The sequence below is a fragment of the Lepus europaeus genome, chromosome 18 (genome assembly GCF_033115175.1).
Source record: "Lepus europaeus isolate LE1 chromosome 18, mLepTim1.pri, whole genome shotgun sequence".
In the NCBI taxonomy this organism is placed as follows: domain Eukaryota; kingdom Metazoa; phylum Chordata; class Mammalia; order Lagomorpha; family Leporidae; genus Lepus; species Lepus europaeus.
The window spans coordinates 74,231,123-74,248,800 of record NC_084844.1 but is presented as its reverse complement, the minus strand read 5'-3'; the positions used below and the strand labels follow the sequence as shown (position 1 = coordinate 74,248,800).

General features: G+C 46.0%; 1 pseudogene; it reads right to left on the bottom strand.

Moving 5' to 3' along the window:
• Positions 1 to 14,041: 14,041 nt before the first annotated feature.
• LOC133777371 (nucleus accumbens-associated protein 1-like) lies at positions 14,042 to 15,600 on the bottom strand (annotated as a pseudogene).
• Between the last annotated feature and the right edge of the window lie 2,078 nt (positions 15,601 to 17,678).

The following is a 17,678-nucleotide window of genomic DNA, read 5'->3' as shown; positions in this document are numbered from 1 at the left end:
GTACCAATGCCATCGCACTAGTCCAAGTGATCAATTTCAGCTCACAATTGACAGTTCTGATAGGTCTAAGAGTCAAAGAGATCACACAAACAAGACAAGTATCTGCTAATACTAACTGATAGAATCAAAAAGGGAGAGAAAGATCCAACATGGGAAGTGGGATACACAGCAGACTCATAGGATGGCAGATGTCCTAAACAACACTCTGGCCTCAGAATCAGCCCTCAAGGCATTCAGATCTGGCTGAAGAGCCCATGAGAGTATAGCAGGCATGGAAAGCCAAGATATCATGGAAAAAAAAAAAGACCTAAATGAATGATCTCTGTGAGTGAGATCCCAGTGGAAAGAACGGGGCCATCAAAGAAGGAGGTACCCTTCTCCGAAGGGAGGAGAGAACTTTCACTTTGACTATGACCCTATCAGAATAAGATCAAAGTCAGCGAACTCTAAAGGCTTCCATAGCCCTGGCAACTCATGACTAGAGCCTAGGGAGATTACTGACGCCATGAACAGGAGTGTCAAATTGTTAAATCAGCAACAGGAGTCACTGTGTACTTACACCCCATGTGGGATCTGTCCCTAATGTGTCGTCTAAAGCGAAGTGATGCTATAACTAGTACTGAAACAGTATTTTTATACTTTGCGTTTCTGTGTGGGCACAAACTGATGAGGTCTTTACTAATTATATACTGAAGTGATCTTCTGTATATAAAGAGAATTGGAAATGAAAAAAAAAAAAAAACAACCTGGTGTTAAAATGGAAATGGCATAGAAAATTAATTAATTTGAAAAAAAAATTATGTAGGATCTCTGTCTTTAATGTGCTGTACATTGCTATTTAATGCTATAATTAGTAATCCAATGGTAGTTTTTTCACTTTGTGTTGCTATATGGGCAAAATGTTGAAATCTTTACCTAATATATACTAAACTGATCTTCTGTATACAAAGAGAATTGAAAATGAATCTTTACATGAATGGAAGGGGAAAGGGAGCGGGAAGGGGGAGGATTGCGGGCGGGAGGGAAGTTATGGGAGGGGGGAAGCCATTGTAACCCATGGGCTATACTTTGGAAATTTATATTCATTAAATAAAAGTTAAAAAAAAATAAAAAATAAAAATAAAAAAAAATTAACAGTCCAATAAAAAAAAAAAAGGAAAGATAAACATGAAAGGCCAAATGATTAGGAGTGAAGTCTCTTGGAAAATTCAGCGATCCCCTTCATGGGTAATCTTCCAGGGCATCAGGTAATGTGTTGATCTAGTGCAATCACAAACTGTAAATAAATATTTTCTTCTTATCTTCCAGCAAATGCTGCAGAACCGGCTGCTTCTCAGCTGCCCATGAATCCCCTTCTGCCCTTGTTGCCAAGTAACTGTTGTTTACAAGTTATTCCTCCAATTATTTCCTACAGAAAAGAAACCAATGCATGGGAATCCCTTTGCTAGAATTCTTCTGCTTCAAGAGGAATTCTACAGAAAATTAATTTTAAACTAGTCTAAGAAATGCAATTTTTAAAATGTGTATATTTAGTTTTGCACTGTTTATGAATCCATGGCTGTCTTTTGGGAGACAATTCTTCTGTAGATTTAATGAATATGTATGAAAAAGAATGTATGAAAAGTTTGGAGAAGGATATCCAACAAAGAATTTTTTTTTGACAGGCAGAGTGGACAGTGAGAGAGAGATACAGAGAGAAAGCTATAATTATGCCAGCAACTGAAATTCATAATGTCTAAGGAGGCTATTCCATCTCCACCAAAATGCTGGTAGTATAGTTCAGTGAATAAACAAAAAACTGAATATTAATATAAATAGTTGACTCCAAATAAATACTTGACTGCCAAAGACATATTTCCTCAAAAAATGTGCAAGAAAAGATGAATTGTTGATTACACTGATTTCTCACATGAAATATTCATGTAGATAAGCCTGTTTCTCTTTAATGTTAGGCTGGGCAGTTAAGTATAATAAGACTACTTTCTTTAGCTGTTACTGCTATTCACTATTGAAATCTCTGCAACTTCTTTCTACATGATCAGTTTTAAAATTTTAATAGGTGAGGGTAAATTTGAAAAAAATATCAAAAGGTTAAAAAGCCTCACTGTAAAAACTGCTAAGGCAAGCCTGAATACCTTGTAGTACCTATTGCTGAGTAAACAACTGAAATATGCCTTCCAGGCATGCAGGCACCAGGGGCCCAACACCTGTGCCTCATTAATATACAAGTAAATCTCCTCTACTTGGAAACAATTGGAAATTCATTGTCGCAAACTATTTACTGAGTTTGAATAAAGGAATTAGAGCTATATCCCCTGCATTTTGTACCAAACCAAACATTAAGAATCCTTTGTCAACAGTGGAGGCAAGTAAGATCAGTTTTTTGAATTTTCTCTCAAATTTCATCTTACCACAAATAAACATATAATTTAAAATTTATCATCAGTGCTGAAACCCTGGCAACAACATCTTGAGAGATTTGCTGAAAGGAAAGCCACTGAAACCTCTAGTCATCCTATACACATGTGCGTTCAGTCATTACCCACCAGACCCTATCATCTGAGGAAAAGACAATCTTGCATACTATGCTAACAGCCATGAATGTAACCAACTGATCACTTGAAGCTCAAAAATCTGACCATGGGAAAGACGCATCTTTCCCAAAGTGCTCCAGAAGTGCAACCAAAGACAATGGCCGCTCCCTACTGGCGGCAGCAGAATTTCCAGCCTTAACCTGACATCTATCCTCAATCATATCTGTTCCGCCGACAGGGACACACGTTCTAACCCCATGCTGAAACTCATGCATTTCCAGCACCACTCCACAAAAATTTCTTATTGTCATCACTCTGTTAGCAAGAAAAAACACTGCATTTTAGTTTTAATTTGCATTTATTAGTGAAACTGCAAAATGCTTATTCTTTTGGAGTCATTTTATCTCATCTTTTGAAAACTTCCTTTCTTGTCCTTTGCTCATTTTAGGAAGTACAGGATAATAGTTAAGAGCATGGAAAACAGTCACACTCCAGAATCAACAAAACCAGTCTTAGAGTTGGGAAGAGTACACAATGTACTAGTTGTTCCAGCATGAACAAGTTACTTAGCCTCCCATGTGAACTGCAGTAATAACAGCATCTTAATTTCTTCATCTGTGAAATGGAGTGATAGCATCTATTCAAAGAATTATAATGAAAGTAAAAAGAATACATGAAAAGTTTGGAGAAGGATATCCAACAAAGAATGTTTTTAAAAATTAATATTGGTGATGGGGGCTGGCATTGTGACAAAGCAGGTAAAGCCATGACCTGCAATGCCAGCATCCCTTATGGGTGGCACTTCTTGTCCTGGCTGTTCTGTGTCAGCTACAGCTCCCTGCTGATGGCCTGAGAAGGCGAAGAAGATGGCCTAAGTGTTTGGGCCACTGCACCCATGCAGCAGACCTGGAAGAAGCTCCTGGCTCCTGGCTTCAGCCTGGCCCTACCTGGCCTTGTGGCCATTTGGGGAGTGAGCCACCCAATGGAGGATCTCTTTCTCCCTCTCTCTCTCCCTCTCTCTGTAACTCTGCCTTTCAAATAAACAAAATCTTTTTAAAATTAACATTGTTTTTAATAATAATTGTAATATTGCTTTTATTTTAGTATGCCTTAATGATCAAGAAGAAAGTTTTTCACACATCAGACATCAAAAATTTATCAGCCAGAACTTTTTTTTTATCAAACTGTCTAGATTTTTAAAACATTGAAAATTTTTAATTCATGTATAATTTAGTTGTAACTTTATTTTCTCTTGTTGCTTTTTCCATTGTTAAGAAAACTTTAGTCACTATAATGTCAAAAAAATAGTCACTGAAATCTTGGCTTGTTTTCTTTTTAAACCATCTTAATTCATTTGTGTAACTTATAGCACATTAAATATGTTCTACTTCTTCTTTTTTTTTTTTTTTTTTTGACAAGCAGAGTGGACAGTAGAGAGAGAGACAGAGAGAAAGGTCTTCCTTTTTGCCGTTGGTTCACCCTCCAATGGCCACTGCGGTAGGCGCGCTGCGGCCAGCGCACCGCGCTGTTCCGATGGCAGGAGCCAGGTGCTTCTCCTGGTCTCCCATGGGGTGCAGGGCCCAAGCACTTGGGCCATCCTCCACTGCACTCCCTGGCCACCGCAGAGAGCTGGCCTGGAAGAGGGGCAACCGGGACAGGATCGGTGCCCTGACCGGGACTAGAACCTGGTGTGCCGGTGCCGCAAAGCAGAGGATTAGCCTATTGAGCCGCGGCGCCGGCCAAATATGTTCTACTTCTAAACAGTTTCATGTACATTCAAATCTCATACTGCTGAAATTTTGTTTTCATCTAGTTTTTGGCTATAATCTGAGACAGGATAAGCAATGGGCACATATGCACATCAGAGGAACACATCTCAGAAATGCATGAATACCTGTAGGTCTAGGAACAATCAGAACAAAAACACAGATTTCAAAAGTATTTTGAGTCCAACAGAAATTCATGAGAGATCTTGCAGTGCTATGGCCTGAAAACACCAATAATTCTGGATACCACGGGAATATGAAGGACTCCTTCAATCTTCCAAAATCAAGATCCATTCACAGGTACCAAGAACTGTGGAGTACAGGGAGGCACAGCTGGTGGCTGGATTCATTGCCATCTTGTTAAGTTAAGCAGGCTTTTAAGGTCAAGTTGCATACTGCTAATGTAATGAAAGATAATTATCTGTTAGCTTAAATAACACCCTGTACCTTGATACAGAGAAAGACTAAGGTATGTGAATTGGAAACATTATCTCTGAAATTTACAATCATTTAAATGTATTCATGGGTACTTAAGTTCTGATTAAGGCATAACAATCTCACATTGATGAAGAGCTCTAATAACAGAGGAGCAGAAAGGCCACAAGACAATCTACTCACTGTCTTTTCATCCCATGGAATAGTATTTCATCAATAAATTGTGACATGTGGTAAATAAACATTAATTAAGTGCCTACTATGCCCTTAGATTCATAGTGTTTTGTTGTTTTTTTTTTTTTTTTTTTTTTTAGGAAGAAGTGAAGGGAGTGGAACAATGGATGTGCAAATTTGATTGATACAAAGCACTCTGGTAGGTATAGAGGAGGGAAAAATGGTTTCATACTTCAAAATTAAAACTGAGGCTATAAAATAATTGCAGCACCTGTGGAACTGAAATACTAGCACCAAGCGATTAGAGGTTACGAGAACCCCGGAAAGAAAAATGCTGAAAGGTTTAGCACTTCTGGGGAGCTAGGCCCAAATGAAAGCTTCTTACATCACAAAATGAATAGTGGGCCTTCTCCTGAACTTCAGTAACACATGTGAAAAAATGGGGAATATCAAGGAGAGAGCTGTGGAATTTTTCAGTTCATTAACAAAATAAAAAGATATTGCTAAATTTTGTTTCATATAAAAACATATATATGAGTACTTCAAAAAGTTCATGGAAAATAGTATTAAAAGACAAATTTAGGGACCAGTGTGGCGTAGCAGGTAAAGCTGGCACCTGTGACACAGGCATCCCCTATGAGAGCTGGTTCATGTCCTGGTTGCTCCACTTCCAATCCAGATCCCTGCCAACGTGCTTGGGGAAGCAGCGGAGGATGGCCCAAGTATTTGGGCCCCCGTAGCCATGTGGGAGACCAGGAAGAAGCTCCTGGCTCTTGGTTACAGCCTGGCCCAAAAATGGGCATTGCAGTCATCTGGGAAGTGAACCAGCAGATGGAAGATTCTCTCTCCAACTTTTTCAAATAAGTAAATAAAGTAAATAAATTTTTTTTGTTTTAAAAGGACAAGTTTATTTCAGTGCAAACATTTCAAAATTCATGCATAGTTCTTTCTTAAGACACATTTTTCATGAATTTTTTGAATACTCACAATAGAGGTATGTGGAGAGAAGGAGTGTGTGGGTGGGAGGGAGGGAAGAAGAGAGAGAGAGAGCACAAATAAATAGCAAAACTCTAACAATGATGTCATTAAAATGTCAAAAAACCTGTTTATGAAAAAATATTTTCCATAATTCACCTCTACCCTCTACAATAACCCTCTGAGAGAGTGTTTTTAATCTTCCTTTCCAAATGAGGAATCTAAGGTTCAGAAGAAAACTAAATAACTGGTGGAGAGAAAAAAGGAATGAGAATTAGAAAACACACCTCCCTGGAATAAGATGGAAGGCAAGAGACACTAAAAGGACACATGATACTCCAGATATTATGGGCAAAATTGCTTCTAGCAACAAGGCAAGGTTGAAATCTGTGGTTTCTTCCCCAAATTTTTCATTTTTGAGTACCACAATTAAGGACATGGAGATGAGTTTTCACCAGTTGCAATAAGAAGGTAGGTTAACAACAGCTGTTGTGAGGGTTCATAACCTGGGTCACTTAGGTGTACAAAAGCCTTGAATGGACTAGTTTAGAGGCATGGGCATTGAAGGATTCCTTTTAAAGGTTGGACTGCCATCTAGTGGTAACTATTCTACCTTGCAGGCACTGGATCCCTGAAAACAATCAGCACCCAAGTTGGGAGAGGCACCCTTTCTAGGTTTCATCACTACACTGAGGTTAATGGACCAGAGGCTGTCGTGAGCCACTGTGTTGAGAAGGACTCTGAACCTATCCCTGTCCTCAGAAAGGAACACTGTGCCTGACTAATAACAACGGCCATGAATGTCATCATGATTTCTCAGGGAATCAAACTTTAACAGCAGCGAGAATTCCTGCTTAGATAGCGCCATGTCCCGCAATAGTTTTCTCTGACATGGAAATGCACTAGACTATGCAATGAATACATATAAATAGTAAGTACATGTAGCTGATTACAGAGGAATATCTATTTCTAATCATATTAATGTCATATTTTCCAAAGATATGAACATAAATTGTCATGAGACTTGGATTTTTTTCTCTTACAAAGGCGTTTAGTTTATTCTATCACGGACACTCTGGGGTTCACATTTCCCGACGACGCTCCTCGTTTACAGAAGTTCATGTGCAATCTCACCTCCAGGCCCAAGGAGGGGGCGAGAAGGGAGGGCCTTGGCATTTCACGTGGGGCCAGGTGTCGGGGCGATTGGCCCTGCGTGAAAAGGGGCTTGGGGGCCCGGGTGTGGGTGGCCGGGGGAGGAAAGGGAGCGCAGGTAGGGGAAGACCCTACAGTCTTTTTTATTTTTTCTTTCAATTTTTTTTTAACTTTTATTTAATGAATATAAATTTCCAGTATACAGCTTATGGATTACAATGGCTTCCCCTTCCCATAATTTCCCTCCCACCCGCAACCCTCCCCTCTCCCGCTCCCTCTCCCCTTCCATTCACATTGACATTCATTTTCAATTCTCTTTATATACAGAAGATCAATTTAGTATATATTAAGTAAAGATTTCAACAGTTTGCACCCACATAGAAACACAAAGTGAAACATACTGTTTGAGTACTAGTTATAGCATTAAATCAAAATGTACAGTACATTAAGGACAGAGATCCCACATCAGGAGCAAGCGCACAGTGGCTCCTGTTGTTGACCCAACAAATTGACACTCTAGTTTATGGCACCAGTAACCACCCTAGGCTGTCGTCATGAGTGGCCAAGGCTATGGAAGCCTTCCAAGTTCCCTGACTCTGATCATATTTAGACAAGGTCATAAAAGACAGGGTGAGGATAGTAACCAATGATCCTAAGAGTGGCATTTACCAGGTCTGAACAATTATACAGCATTAAGTGGGGAAGAGGACCATCAGTACACACAGGCTGGGAGTAGAGCCATTGGTGGTAGAGTAGAGGTTATGATTACAAAGGAATGAGGCCCAAGTGCACTAGACAGGGTCTAGAACAAAGGACAGAGTCATTATTAGAGGAGCTAAGAAAGGTGCTGTCTAAGCTACAATTAAGTTTTCTGATTGAGAGGCAAATAGAACCTGATAGAAGGGGCTTGATAATAATCTGGTGGGCTTTAGGCCTTGTAAGTTAAGAGGCCCAGACCTATCTATCTCTTCACATGGGGTATATCCTAAGGGAGGTGTGAACCTCCTAGGGGAAGGCACTCTGTTGACTTTCATTACTTGGCTGGCCTGGGAGGAGAGCTGGCCAGGTAAAGGCAGGTGGCATCTCTAACAAGAAATTTACAGTTCTGCCTGCAATGTTGCTGACCCTACTTGGCCGTCCCCTCAGCTGCAGTGGTCACTTTGGAAGCTAGGCTGAGTGAAGGGCTTTTCAGCTTGGAGCCAATAAGATCTGTGGCTCTGACCTGGGCATCCTTCGACTCCAGGGCAGGTCCATTTCCAGTGACCCAACTCTTGGCAGAGCTGCCAGGGCTCTTCACAAGCTGACTTCTGCTGAAGCCCAGACTTACCACATTGAAAGCCACTGCAGTGGACTGGCCTGTTGGGTCTCCTTGAGGGCAGATCACCGTACAGATCAGCCATTAATAGGCCTGCCACCCATTGCTTCTGATGCCTAGCTTTCTTTTCCTCCTGGTTTGTGTTAAAGCAGACCAGAGGATGCAAGTCAAGGGAGTGCCCATGTCCCATCTCTAATCTTCGGTGGCCTGAACTACAAGTCTATAGTCACAGGCATGTTCTGTAGTAGTTTTTCTAAGGTAGACAATGCCCATGAGGAAAATTATATTGTCACTTTAAAACTTTCTTTCCCTTTGGTCTGAAAGGGAGGTTTTTTTTTTTCTACTTACTGTATACTTCGCTGATGGCAATGTGAATCTAGCTATGAGATTATTATTTAAGCTCTTATTTTGGCTATGCTATTACAGAAAAATGTTAGCCATCTCTTATAAGGTCTAAAGATTAAATTGTGCGTCCTACAGATTCCTTCATAATAGAATTAGTTCCCTACCTTGAAGAGAATAGAGAAATGAAAGAACAAGTTGGCCTTAGAATAGAGAAATGAGGGAGCAAGTCCTAGATCACTTGCTGACAATAGCAATATTACATGAATACTTAGCAAACCGTTTCAACCCTTAGATAAGAACTTAAGAAAACATTTACCAGAAGGTCCAATGCCTTCTATAAATTTTAAGAATCATGTATTTGAAAACATCTCTTAAATATCTAACATGGTGTAGTTTGTTTAACCAGTAAACTTAAGCACAACATCTAAAATGTTTTTAGTTTCTTTTACCTACAAGTTTAAAACATGTGATACACAGATTCAGGTCACACAAATTAAAATGTATCTTTGATTGATTTTAGCAGCTTAAATTTATGGACAATCTTATCTAAAAGCCATTTAAAATAAAACTCTTAATAAAATTTCCCCATGTGGACATACAATATGTACGCACATATAACATAGCATAATAGACCAATATCAAAATCCAAAATATCTGGTTGAACTAAGATTCCTTAAAATCATGACATAACATAGACCAAATTTGATCATTGTTACTAGGTGATTATTCAAGTCTTTGAAAATAAGCACATAGTTAAATAACCCATAGCTCTTAATAAAAATTCAGCTGTTTTTGAACAATTAGAATTTAACAGACATCAAGAGAACATAATAGATTACTTTAACACATTGCTCTAACAGTGCATCAGAGTTTAATTTTATGTCAAAGAGAAATTGAGCTTCCTGTGATCTTTTGCTGTGAGGTTTCCTTCCTTTACCTTCTTTCATATTGGTGACCATGTTTCTGTGTTTCTGTGTGTAAGACATCTTTAAGCATCTTTTGCAGGGCAGGATGAGTGGCAACAAATTCTTTCAGTTTCTGTTTGCTATGAAAAGTCTTAATTTCACCTTCATTCACAAATGAGAGCTTTGCAGGATATAATATTCTGGGCTGGCAGTTTTTCTCTCTTAGTACCTGGGCTATGTCTCGCCATTCCCTTCTAGCTTGTAGGGTTTCTGATGAGAAGTCTGCTGTGAGTCTAATTGGAGATCCTCTGAGAGTAATCTGACGATTCTCTCTTGCACCTTTTAGAATCTTTTCTTTATGTTTCACTGTGGTGAGTTTGATTATGACGTGTCGTGGTGAGGATCTCTTTTGGTCATGTTTATTAGGGGTTCTATAAGCTTCCTGTACTAAGATGCCTCTATCCTTCTCCAAACCTGGGAAATTTTCTGCTAGTATCTCACTGAAAATGCCTTCTAATCCTTTCTCCCTCTCCATGCCTTCAGGAACTCCTAGAACCCGAATGTTAGATTTTTTAATAGTATCCTGTAGATTCCCGACAATATTTTTTAGATTTCTAATTTCTTCTTCTTTTCTTTGGTTTGCCTGTTTCCTTTCCTGTTCTCTGTCTTCTAAGTCTGATATTCTCTCTTCTGCTTCGCCCATTCTGTTTTTAAGGCTCTCTAATGTGTTTGTCATTTGATCTATTGAATTCTTCATTTCATTATGATTTCTCGTCACAATCACCATTTCTTGTTCCACTAGTTGTTTCATTTCATTTTGATTCCTCCTTAATTTTTCACTTTCACGAGAGAGATTTTCTATCTTGTCCTTTAAGGATTTCTGTAGTTCAAGAATTTGTTTTTGAGAACTTCTTAATGTTCTTATCAGTTTTTTGAGATCCGCTTCTTGCATTTCTTCGATCTCATCATCTTCATAATCTTGAGTTGGGGTGTCTTTTTCATTTGGGGGGGTCATAGTGTCTTCCTTGTTCTTGTTACCTCGGATTTTGCGTTTGTTGTATGGCATGTTGGAGATATTTGGTTTCTTCACTGTGGTGTTTTTTTTTTCTTGTTACACTATGACTCTAGATTAAGTGGACTGTCTGCTTTTGGTGGAGCCTTAGAGGCTTGAGATGAGTGTGGACTGAGAGCTGTGTTTGGTTCCTCAGGTTGAGGGTGTGTCAAGATGACACTCCCAGGTTAGGTGTGGTAAATGTCTCTTTCTTTTGTTGATTCAAAAGGGAAGTAATTCCGCACAGTTGAATGTAATTGGAGGTAGTTAGCAGGCAAATGATATACCCACAGGAGCCAGAGATTGGAAGTTTTTTCCCAAGGACCACACAGGGAACCTCTGCTGCCCTCGGTGTGGGCTCCAATTCTCCTGCAGTCTCCCACTGTGTTGCCAAGTTAGATGCTAATCTCCAGTTATTTCACCCCTCCCCCCAGAGTCAGGTTTTTCTGCTAGGCTCAGGGCCGGTGCAGACCTGAGGTCGCCCTGCTTATGACGTATGTCCAAAATGGCGCCTGCTCTTTGTCTTGCTCGCCCTTGAGGGGTGAGCGGAGAGAGAGAAACTCGTGTCCGTTTCGGTCACTTTTTTTTTTTCCCTCTCTCTCTTCTAGTTAGCCTGGTGAACTTTTCCCCACGGAGTTTCAAGCCTTGTTCCCTCTAGCCTCCTCTTTCCGCTTGCCTGCTGGTGTCTCGGGCTATGGAGGTTTGGCTCACCTCGCGTTCCAGCGCTGGTGCGTTGAGTCTGCTGCTGGTGTCCCGAACTTGGGCTCCCACGCTCTCCACGCAGGTCCACTGTGAATCACTAGTTCCGGAAGAGTTTCCTCTGCTGTTTCTTCCCCTACTCTTCCTTGACCCTGCAGTATCTCCACTTTTATTAACCTGTGTCTTGCCGAAGAATATCAATGTGCTCCCTTCCTATTCCGCCATCTTGGATTCTCAATTTTTTTTTTAATGTCCGTGGATGATTCTCCCCTGTTTGCATTCCTTCCTGGCTGCCCAGGGTGAGCAACCATGGGGTGCAGGGCAGGGCAAGGAGGGGCAGCAGCTGGCCACCCAGGGGCTCCTGGGCTAAGGCACAGCCCTGTCTTTGGCTCTCCTGGTGGGTAGTCCCCCCTCAGTCCCAGGAGCCAGGGGCCACCTCCCGGGATCCCTGAAGACCACTGGGCTCTGCCACCTGGCCCGGGTACAGCGGAGTGCCCCCACCGTGGGAAAAGGTGGAGAGGGAGGAGACCCTGGCTCCAGAGAGCCAGTCTCCCCTACTCAGGCCTGTGAGGCCTGGGCACACCTGGGCATGCCCACTGTCTTCTGAGGGTCTGGCTGGAGCCCCCTGCCTGCCCCCGGCCCCAGCTGCTTGCTAAGTGTCACCAGGATATTGTGCTTTGGGGTCGGCGCTGGGGTGGGGGTGGCGTGAACTAAGATGTTTGCGCTTTAGCAGAGGGTGCCGACTACCCCGCACCACAAACACCCTCGGGTTGGCTGGGGGCTAAGGCGCGGGCCGGGCTAAGAGAAAAGAGCGCCATGACTCCCCCCAAAGCAGGCTGGCGGCACGCTGTTGGAAGGGTCCAGTGAGGGGTGACCCCCTCCGGCCCCCCCGCCAGAACCTCCCCTAAAAAGACTCCTCTGGAAAGCAAGATCTTTGGGTACAAGGGGCACACAGAAGTCAGAGGCAGGGGGCAGAAAGGCCGGGTAATGGGGGCGGGGAGAACACTCTGTGTGCGCATGTGCAGGTACAAACACCTGCTTACACACACTCGTGTACACACACCCACTTATGCACACTCACGTACACACACACTTGCCCTGAGCGAGGAGAAGGAGAGGAATGGTGAGAGAAAAAACTTTGCCAGCGGCCCAAGTGGACCCTGCTCTGCCCCTGGGGTAACCAGGCTCACCCAACCAGCCAAGGCCAGGGACTTCCTTGAACTACAGCAGTGGGGGGGGGGAGTTGAGGGAGGGAGGGGAGAGGGTCTGACCCATGGGACCCGTGTCAGGAACACACAGGCACACTCCACGCACACTCTGCCTGCCTGCCCAGTACATGCCCCCCCAGTATCCTGCCTTCCACTTGCGTCCCACCCCCACCGGGGACCTGGAGATGGGGGGGTGGGGTCATACCCAGTCCCGGTGGTTTGAAACATAAAAGAAAATCTTACACTTCAATATTTCATTCGCTAAAAAATGTTTTAAAAAGTTATGTACACAGGTAGGGGCTGGGGGCCCTGTCCAGGGGTGGGGTGGCAGCAGGGCAGGGGCGGGGAGTGGAGGGCAGGGCAGCAACCTTGCCCCTCCCAGCCTACTCCCCCCATGCCCACCCTGGTCCAATTCTGCCTCTTTACCTTCATTCAATTTGCATGGACATGCGCACACACAGACATACACACACACACATTCCGCTAGCCTGAGGTGGGCGCCCCAAGAGCCTCCTTGGCTGAGGATCTCCCTCCCTTGGGCTCCAGGTGATGGGGGAGGGGGCAAACAGGCTAGATGGAGGGGTAAGAGCAGGGTGCTGGGCTGCCACCCCCAGCCCCCAGGCACAGGGACTGAGAAAGAGGCAGGGAGGCAGTTTTTGGAGGCCTGGAAGCACTGGGGGATGGGGAGGGGTCCTGAGAGCCCCCCTCGAGTCCCAGCGGAGTCTGAAGAAGGACTTCCGCCAGGCAGGCCCCTGCCCTGTGCCCGAATTAGTGAGTGAGGGGGCACAACGCTTGGGGTGAGGGAAGGGGGGAACTGTGTGTGGAAGAAGGAAACCCGGGCCTGCCCCCCACCCACCTGCCCACCCTTGCTGACTCCTCCTGGCCTCTCACAATGGGGAAGGAGCTGGGACAGGGGAGGGGGGCCCAGGAGCATGCAGTGCCCCCCCCGCGGGGCCTGGGGAGGGACAGACAGTAGCTGCTGACCAAGGTGTGTGTGACAGGACATGGGGGTGGGGGGAGTGTGACAGCCCCCCCTGGGTTGAGTGGGGGAGTGTGACGGCCCTCCCGGTTGGAGTGGGGGAGTGTGACAGCCCTCCCGGGTGGGGTCAGGTGTGTGACAGCCCCCCTGGTGGGGTGGGGTGTGTGACGGCCCCCCTGGGTGGGGTGGGGGAGTGTGATGGCCCCCTGGGTGGGGTGGGGGGAGTGTGATGCCCCCCCTGGGTGGGGTGGGGGAGTGTGACAAGACAGAAGGGTGGAGTGGGGGAGTGTGACGGCCCCCCCAGGTGGGGGGAATGTGACAGGACATTGGGGTGGCGTGGTTGGAGTGTGATGGGCCCCCAGGTGGGGGGAGTGTGACAGGACATGGGGGTGGTGTGGTTGGAGTGTGACGGCCCGCCCAGGTGGGGTGGGGGAGTGTGACGGCCCCCCTGGGTGAGGTAGGGGGAGTGTGATGGCCCTCCTGGGTGGGGTATGTGGGCACAGTTACTGCAGGGCCTCCGCGGAGGGGCCGCCTTGCCCCATAGCTGGCCAGCTGGAAGCCGTACTCCCTGCCTGTCACCTCCAGCTCCATCTTGCCTGAGTCCCTGATGCAGGTGGTGTAGGGTCACCCTCAGGTGAGCAGCTTTAGCTTGGGCATCCAGCTCTGGCGCACAATCCGGCATGCGTCGGGGCACACGCCGGCCGCGATGGTGTTCCTCTCGCTCTCCTTGAAGTTCCGGCAGTGGTACTGGACAGCGTGGAGAGCGCGGCTATCCAGCGGTTTCTGGTGCCACAGCTGTGGGCCAGTGCGTTCAGGTCAAAGGAGGCGGCGATGAGCGACCATGGCAAGACCTTGTGCCGGGTTCCTGAGCTGCGCCCTCTGATGCACACCTTGGCACCTGCCACCTCGTCCTGGAGCTTGGGATGACAACGGGTGCCGATCTGGTCGATGAGCTGGGCCGGGAGCGACGCCAATCTTGCCACACCCGGATCCGACTGTAGGTTCCGGGAGGGCCTCAACCTTCTCAGCTGTCGGGCCCACATTCATCGTGCTGTGCACGGTGTACCTGTTGCAGATCTGCCGGCACTGCTCGTCCTAGCCTTCCTCCCCCATGTCCTCCTCCTTGTGGTAGAAGCTGGGCTGTCGCTGGTGTAGGCGCTCCAGGTGCCCGGGCTCCTGCGCTCTGACATGCTGGGCCCGCTCCCCATGCCCGCAGCTGCTGCCACCACCCCGCTGGCTGGCTGCCCTGCCCCACCCCCATGGCCAAGGCCACCCTGGTGGGGGCCTGCTGTGGGGGCTGCCTGTTGGCCGCCAGGTCCAGCACGGAGAACTTGGCCATCTTGCAGCTACCACCACTGCTGCCGCAGCCCCCGGCCTCCTTGGGGCCACCGTCCCACAGTCGTTTGGCCTCAGGCATGCACTGCACTGAGTCCGACTCCTGCTGCTCCGTCCTGACCCGCGACACGAGGGGCAGCGGCGAGCTGCAGGCCGGCCAGCTGGAAGTCTGCACCACAGGGCTCTGCGGCTCAGACTAGGGCGCCCCTCGGCGTGCAGGCCCTGGGAGATGCCACTCCAGGAGCTCACCTTCAGGAAGAACTTGGCCCCTTTCTCCAGGATTTCCTGGATCTGCAAGAAGCCAGCTGTGTCCATGAGCAGGAACTGGTCCCCCACGTTCCTGCTCAGCGGCCCGTGTAGCAGCTCAGGGTCTGCTGGAACGACAGTGGCTGCATGGCCGCCGGCAGGTCCACCACGGCGCTGCGGCTGCTGTTGAATAGGAGTAGGAGCTGCAGGCGGCCAGCGCGGCCTGACCACTGACCACCACCGACATGTCACAGGGCAGCCCTGCAGCCGCTGTTCGCTGAGGCACTCCAAGATGCCATGGCCGAAGATGGGGATCTCCATCTGCAGGCTCTGCTCCATGGTGGGGCTGCACCGTGGCAACTGAGGCCTGGCCTGAGCCCTGGGCATGCCCCCTGCGCAGGGGCCTCGGCCTCCACCTCCAAGGCCTCCATGGCCTCCATGGCCTCCATGGCCTCCATGGCCTCCGCCTCAGCAGCAGTGGCAATTGCGGCGGCCACTCACTGTTAAATTTAATTGTTTTAAAAAATGATGTACACCCAGCGCCGTGGCTCAGTAGGCTAATCCTCCGCCTGTGGCACCGGCACACCAGGTTCTAGTCCCGGTCCGGGCGCCAGATTCTGTCCTGGTTGCTCCTCATCCAGTCCGGCTCTCTGCTGTGGCCTGGGAGTGCTTTTTTCCCTCCATAATGAAACATCAGGGCACATCACTGACACATTTTAAATGCATATAAAGACAGAATGCACAATTATCATCTGCCTAATACAAATATCTTCATATGTCTAGATGAAACATGTTCCCATATGAGGCCCCACTGAAACAAAAGCAACGAACACTTCCCTGCATGAGGGACTGACTGCTAAAGTTATGATGATTTTAGGTTAAGGTTTGAACTGAGAAATCCTGAGATTCCACCTCAATATCCACAAGGACATAAAGAACTGAATTTAAAAAAACCTTGTGGACTGTCAGATATAATGCCTGATTTTGTACAAAAACATATTTTTTTCCTTCAAAACTAAAATTTAGCAGTCTCTAAGGTCACATTAAAGTTGGGACATTCAATTATTCTTTCATAAAAGCAATCAAGAAAATGTGCATAAGTTTAACTTTATGGAATGTTTTACCTCGTTTTTAATTTCATAAAACTGTAATATATAACATGTCATTATGTTATTTTTTTAAAACAGGATCAACATTTAGGAATGAGGTGAGGAAAGGATACTGTACCAGGAAATCTCTGTGAAATTATCTGAAGTGAATAAATTTTCTATTCTGTGGTCTACTGTGATTTCTTTTGATTTTTTTCTTGATTTACTTGAGAGACAGAGAGATATAGAGTGAAACAGAGATAGAAAAAGAGATGTCCCATCCACTGGCCCATTCCCCACATGCCTGCACAGCCAGGCCTGGACCAGCCCAAAGCTGGTAGCCAGGAATTCAATCCACAGCTCCAATATGGGTGGTAGGGACTCAAGTACTTTGGGCATCACCACTGTCTTCCAGGGTCCACCTTGGCTAGAAGCTGAAATCGGGAACTGGAGCTAGGGATCAAATCTAGGTACTCCAATGTGAGATGTAGGCATCTTAACCGATAGGCCAAATACTTGCCCCTAAAGGCCTTTCTGATATCATTAATACATAAGGAAGAATGCCCTTCCTTGAGACGTTTCTCTGCATATCTCCCCCACGCTCTTCTTACTGCCATCCTACCTCATTTACGTTGGTATGTAGGATAACTGCCATAAGCTTGATGTCTAACTTTCTATAACAAGGTAAAGAATTGGCCACACAGTTTGTAATGTAAGCAGTACAGAAAAGGAAATACTTATACAGTCAAGAACAAATTATTTTCCAACAATTTAAAAATAGGCATTTATGGCCAGCGCCATGGCTCAATAGGCTAATCCTCCACCTAGCGGTGCCGGCACACTGGGTTCTAGTCCCGGTTGGGGTGCTGGATTCTGTCTCGGTTGCCCCTCTTCCAGGCCATCTCTCTGCTGTGGCCAGGGTGTGCAGTGGAGGATAGCCCACGTATTTGGGCCCTGCACCCCATGGGAGACCAGGAGAAGCACCTGGCTCCTGCCATCGGATCAGCGTGGTGTGCCAGCTGCAGTGCACTGGCCATGGCGGCCATTGGAGGGTGAACCAATGGCAAAAGGAAGACCTTTCTCTCTGTCTCTCTCTCTCACTGTCCACTCTGCCTGTCAAAAAAAAAAAATAGGCATTTATTTAGTAAAATCCCAAGTCCTAATTAAAAGGTCATTTTATCTCTTTTTTTAAAAAAAGGATTTATTTATTTGAAAGGTAGAATCACAGACAGGAGGGAGATAGAGAGAGATCCTCTTTCCACCAGCTCACCTCCTAAATGGCCCCAATACCCAGGGCTGAGCAAGGCCAAAACCAGGAGCTTGGAAATCCATCCATTCTCCCACATGTGTGGCAGGGGCCCAAGTACTTGGGCCATCTTGCACTGCTTTTTCTTCAGGCATTAGCAGGGAGCTGGATTGGAAGCAGAGCATCTGGGACTGAAACCTGCCCTTGTACAGGGTGCTGCTGTCA